The 5,751-nt window shown below is 44.2% G+C and overlaps 1 non-coding gene across 1 annotated transcript; it reads right to left on the bottom strand.

Moving 5' to 3' along the window:
- Positions 1 to 920: 920 nt before the first annotated feature.
- Positions 921 to 994, bottom strand: Trnat-agu (transfer RNA threonine (anticodon AGU)). The gene has a single exon. It is a non-coding gene; the product is annotated as a tRNA-Thr (tRNA).
- Between the last annotated feature and the right edge of the window lie 4,757 nt (positions 995 to 5,751).

Below are 5,751 nucleotides of genomic sequence, written 5' to 3'. Positions count from 1 at the left end.
AACTGGATGCTGACTGGCTAAAAGGTGATGCGGGAAGTTGATACGTGGGCAGGATGAGGGCGGCAAATGTAAATAAAAAGAAAACAAAAGTTTTGATGGAACACGGTGGAGAGGGGGTGAACGGATGGATAAGTACGCGATGCTGATTGGTTCAATTGGGCTGTGGAAATTCGGGAAGAACGCATGGCAAGCGATTTCCGCTAGTGACGCTTCATTCTGACGCTATTTTCAAGTGTACGCATGGCAAGTGTAAAGGTATACCCTCGAGTGGTCACCGATGTGAGCGAAAGCGCCCGGTTGATCGGAGCGGATGGTCTATAACTGAAAACCAGTTTTGCTATTCACTGGTGGTTACCATCGGGCCAGCAAAAAAAAAAAAAAAAAAACACTACGAGGCACCGGTGAGATTCGAACTCACGATCTCCTGTTAACCAACTAAGCCACATAAAGAAAACGAATTTTGCTATTCACTTGTGGTTACCATCTGGCCAACAAAAAAAAAAAACACTACGAGGCACCGGTGAGATTCGAACTCACGATCTCCTGTTAACCAACTAAGCCACATAAAGAAAACGAATTTTGCTATTCACTTGTGGTTACCATCTCGCCAACAAAAAAAAAAAAAAACACTACGAGGCACCGGTGACATTCGAACTCACGATCTCCTGTTTACTAGACAGGCGCTTTAACCAACTAAGCCACATAAAGAAAACGAGTTTCGCTATTCACTGGTGGTTACCATCGGGGCAGCAAAAAAACAAAACAAAAACACTACGAGGCACCGGTGAGATTCGAACTCACGATCTCCTGTTTACTAGACAGGCGCTTTAACCAACTAAGCCACATAAACAGAACCGGTTTTGCTTTTCACTGGTGGTTACCATCGGGCCAGCAAAAAAACAAAAAAAAAAAACACTACGAGGCACCGGTGAGATTCGAACTCACGATCTCCTGTTTACTAGACAGGCGCTTTAACCAACTAAGCCACGGCGCCCCTTGCTCCCTGCCGCCACTTGCTTCCTGTGAAAACAATAGATATATTTTTAGACGAGGAAATGTCCGAGACACACACAAAAATACTCACATGCTTATCAGTATACTAATTCAGGTGTGCGCGCCATTCGTTCCGACCTTGTCCCCATTTTAGTCACGCTGGCTCTGCAAGGCAAAGTATTTTATTTTGATTTATTTGCATAATCGATCCTGCAGACCCACTGAATGGCCCGAGCAGGACGGGCAAACCATATAAAAATACGCATGTCCATACAATTCAATGCAGTACTATGCGGGCAATAACAACACCAACACAAAGTTCACTACGAGACATGCCATATTTGCGCGATTCTAACGCGCACCTTTTGTTTTTTTGCTAAAAGCAGCCTTTATTTATTTCATTTCATTTCATTTATTTGCTCCTTAAAGGCCCGAAGGCATTACATAAGGGGGGGCTTGCGCCAAGGTATAAGAATACATACACCGAAAATAACAACAACAAAAACAAGACTACAATAAAAAGCAACATCAGTTAGGAATAGCGAAACTATTGCAAACATAATTACTCGACAGATAGAGGGAGAGAGAGAGAGAAAAAAAAGAGAAAACGTGACAACGGAATTTTCACAATCGATTCGGCAGGGGTATCACGTGAAGGCTGAAAGGTTCGCCGTTTCAAGTTTCTTGCGAAATAATTTTCGGTTAGGGCATGCAGCTATGTCATTGGGTAGGGAATTCCAAATTGCTATTGCGTGAGGAAAGAAAGAACTATTCATTGATAATGTACGGCACTTGATTCTAGAGATTGGGTGACTATGGTTAAGACGGGCAGAAGCTCTTGGTGGGGGCGTTAATAAAGCATGTCGTGATTGGGACGGGAAATAAAAGGTGTGTAGAAGGCACAAACGAGCGATAACGCGGCGTGTAGCGAGGGTGGGGAGGTTGATGGACTGTTTGAGTGACGTCACACTGACTGTGTGAGAGTACTGTGATGTTATAAAACGGGTGGCACGGTTTTGTATCGATTCCAAATCGTGAGAAAGATATGATTGCGAGGGGTTCCAAATTGATGATGCATATTCTAGCCTTGGTCGAACGAACGTTAGATATGCAAGTTTTTTAACATCGGCGGATGCGGTTTTAAGGTTGCGACGGAGGTAGCCAAGTGTGCGTGAAGCGTCTGAGCAGATGGATTCGATATGGGACACCCATGACAACGATGACGTCAGATGAACACCAAGGTATTTATACGTAGTGGCCGGGATTACTGGTACTGATTTAATTGTGTAAAGGTGTTGAGCAATAGTGTGTTTTCGGGAGAATGACAAGACTTTGCATTTTTCGAGGTTTAATGGCATGAGGGATTTATCGCACCAAGTAGAAATTGTGTTGAGATCGTGTTGCAAGGAGTGGTTGTCAGAGGGACAGCGGATGGGGTTATAGATGACGCAGTCATCAGCGAATAATCGTAATTTTGTTGTAATATTGGTAGGTAAATCGTTTATGTAGATGAGGAACAACAATGGTGACAGGCTTGCGCCTTGCGGGACTCCAGAAGTTACATTGGTGAGCGATGAGCGTTGGTTGTTAGCGGTAGTATATTGCATGCGGCCTTGTAGAAAGTGTTCGATCCAGCGTAGTATATTAATGGGAATTCCAAGAGAAGAAAGCTTAAGCAAGAGAAGATTATGGGGAACCCGGTCAAACGCCTTTGAAAAATCCAGAAATACTGCGTCCACTTGGAGGTTGTCTTCCATGTTGTAAAAGATGTCATATGTAAATTCTGCTAACTGCGTTTCGCAGGAAAATGACTTTCGAAAACCGTGTTGATGTGGATAGAAGAAGTTAGTTGTTTCCAGGTAATTCATGAGGGCAGATGCTATTATATGCTCGAGCAATTTGCAGGGGACACTTGTGAGCGAAATAGGACGATAGTTAGCGGGGTCTGCTCGATTTCCCGATTTAAAAAGCGGCACAACCTGCGCAACCCTCCAATCATCGGGAATGATGCTGGATTCTAAGGATTGCGAAAATATCAAGAAAAGTATCTGACTGGATAAAACAATAGTGTTTTTCAATAATTTACTGTTAATTTGATCACAACCGGCAGAAGATGACAACTTAAGTTCTTTGATGAGATTAAAAATGCCTTCACAGCTAACGTGGATAGCGGACATCGTGCTCACGCAAGTGGTTGAAATGGGGACCGAAATAGCAGCGTTAATAGGGGAAAAAACGGAACAAAAATAGTCATTTAAGGCATCTGCACACTTATCGTTATTTATTGGCTCGTTGCCTTGGTCAGTAAGTTGTATTAGATTAGAGCCGGGCTTATTGCTAATCATGCGCCAAAACTTGTTGGGGTTAGTTTGAAGAATATTTAGCAGGTCTGTAGAGAAGAATTTTTGTTTAGCTTTACCTAACTCCTGAATGTACTGTTTAGAACATAACTGGTACCTGTGCCAGGCCTCAGAATGACCAGTTGCGTTTGCTCGTTTGTACAGACGTTTCTTACGGTTTAGGAGTGATTTCAAATGTTTATTAAACCAAGGGTTGTTTGAATCAGTCTTGACCAGAATATTCGGTACGTATTTCTTTTTTAAGTTTAGCATGACATTTTTATAAATTTCCCAGTTTGCGTTGACAGAGCGGTTTAGGTATATATTTTTAAAGTCTTGAAAGAAATGCTCTAGCTCCCGGTTAAACGCCTCAAAATTTCCTTTCCTGTAATCGCAGATGAACTTTTTTGATGGTGATCTTTTACGTAGTGGCAGGGAAAGGCAAATATGTATAAGATTGTGGTCGCTCAAGCCTCCAAGAACAGTAACATTTTGAACGTTATCAGGGCAGGATGTTAGCAGTAAGTCTAGTGTATTATCTCCTCTGGTAGGGGACGTTATCATTTGATTAAGGTTGAAGTCCAAAATTAAGTTTATAAACTCTTTTGATTCGCTGTGCGGTGAACTGTGGGTAGTTGTCAGCAAAGGCCATGAAATTTCCGGAAAGTTAAAATCTCCGTACAGAAAAATAGGTGCTTGTGGAAACATATCTCTAACGCGAGTAAGTGAAGAACGGAGGCAGCTACAGAAGGAATTGGGGTGATCCGGTGGGCGGTAGCAGATGCCAAATACTGACTTCACATTGGTGTTGTACACGAGCACCCATGTTAGTTCCAAGTCACCGTCATGAAAGATGAGGGAAGAAGAGAAATAATTCTTTACGGCGATTAGGACGCCGCCACCGCGGCGATTGCTGCGGTCACGACGATAAAGCGTCAAATTGAGATTGGCGGGAAATATTTCACTATCATTTATGTCCTCGTTCAACCAAGTTTCTGTTAATAGGATTATATCTGCCGATACGTCTTCAATAAAGCTGCAAAATGCATCGCGTTTTGGAATAATACTGCGCACGTTAGTAAAGGCGATGTTAAGGGTCATATAAGATAGGGTCGACTGGCGGAACGGAGGCGGGGAAAGATATGTCTTAGCGTGTCATTGGCCATCAGGTGCAGCGCTTTCTGGTGAACTAGATGAAGACGAAAGTGTACTTTGACTAGAGATTTCGATGACTGTGTCTGAAACAGGGTCATAGGAATAAGACTTCGAGCCAACGAGGAGCTTATCGAGTTGCAGTTTGAAGGCGCACTTTTTCGGACGAATAAATTTGATTAGCTTAGCACGTGCGAGTCGTGTTGCCGCTTCAAAGTCTTCTCTAATGGCAAAATCTGTTCCTTGAAGTTTTCGGCCACATGCAAGAATTTTTTCTTTAATTTTGAAATGGGCAAGCTTTATGATTACAGGGCGCTTTTTGTTAGCGGAATATCTGCCCAGGCGATGAGACCGTTCAATGTCATTTGGGCTCAGCTGCAGTTCCAAGTTGTTAGCACAAAATTGTAAAACCTTTTCTTCCGACTCCTTCCAAGTTTCTTTTTCGCAGTCGTCAAGGCCTAAGAAAAGAATGTTATTTCGGCGCATGCGGTTGTTCGCGTCGATGTGAGCGGCCTTCAAAACCTCGAGTTCCTGTTTCATCTGGGAAGTTTCATTTAGTTGAGTGGTGGACGTTGGCTCGGACTGTTTTAATTCTAGCATGTTAATCCGGTTACTCAATGACGATATCAGCTGTTCATGGGCAGCTTGAGCTGCCTTGACTTGAACTAGCTCTGCACGAATATCTGTTTGCCCGTCTTCCAGTTTTTTGATAGCAGCAACCAGCGAGGCGATGTCAGGCTTAGGAGGCCCGGGGTTGACCTCTACATCTCCCGACAGTAACAGCAACAACTCAGACAACAAGTGGTATGCAAACGAATCGCTTATTAGGCGAATAATGCTACTGCACTGCAGGTCGCTGGGGCACGACACCGCGACAAGGAAACGGTTGCTGCTTCGATATTCTTCAGAACAAGTAAGGTAACAAACCTGGAACAGTAGAAGGGCGGTGAACATGTTGCGGCGAACGATGTCGTGCCCCAAGCGTCCTGCGCGGCTGTCCAGCTTATATACACTACGATGCGGTCCCGTCACAGATGACGTACACGAATGAACATGTTGCCAGGTGACGAGGGGAATCCGGGCCAGAACTGGTGGTTCTGGTTTTGTTGGTGGGCGCAGGAATTTTCCAGGAAGCGGAAGCCGAGTGACGAATGCCGGGGTGTCTGGGCCCTCCATGGTTGTGAGTGGTCCAGGGAAAAGGCATGCTGTCGGGGAAATCCAGTAGGCCAGGGCCTGGAACAGTAGAAGGGCGGTGAACATGTTGCGG

Source organism: Haemaphysalis longicornis, unplaced genomic scaffold (assembly GCF_048455015.1).
Source record: "Haemaphysalis longicornis isolate Haplotype H1 unplaced genomic scaffold, Haemaphysalis longicornis Haplotype H1 scaffold_1, whole genome shotgun sequence".
Taxonomy (NCBI): domain Eukaryota; kingdom Metazoa; phylum Arthropoda; class Arachnida; order Ixodida; family Ixodidae; genus Haemaphysalis; species Haemaphysalis longicornis.
The sequence above is the reverse complement of the archived record's forward strand: the minus strand, read 5'-3'. Positions and strand labels throughout refer to the sequence as shown.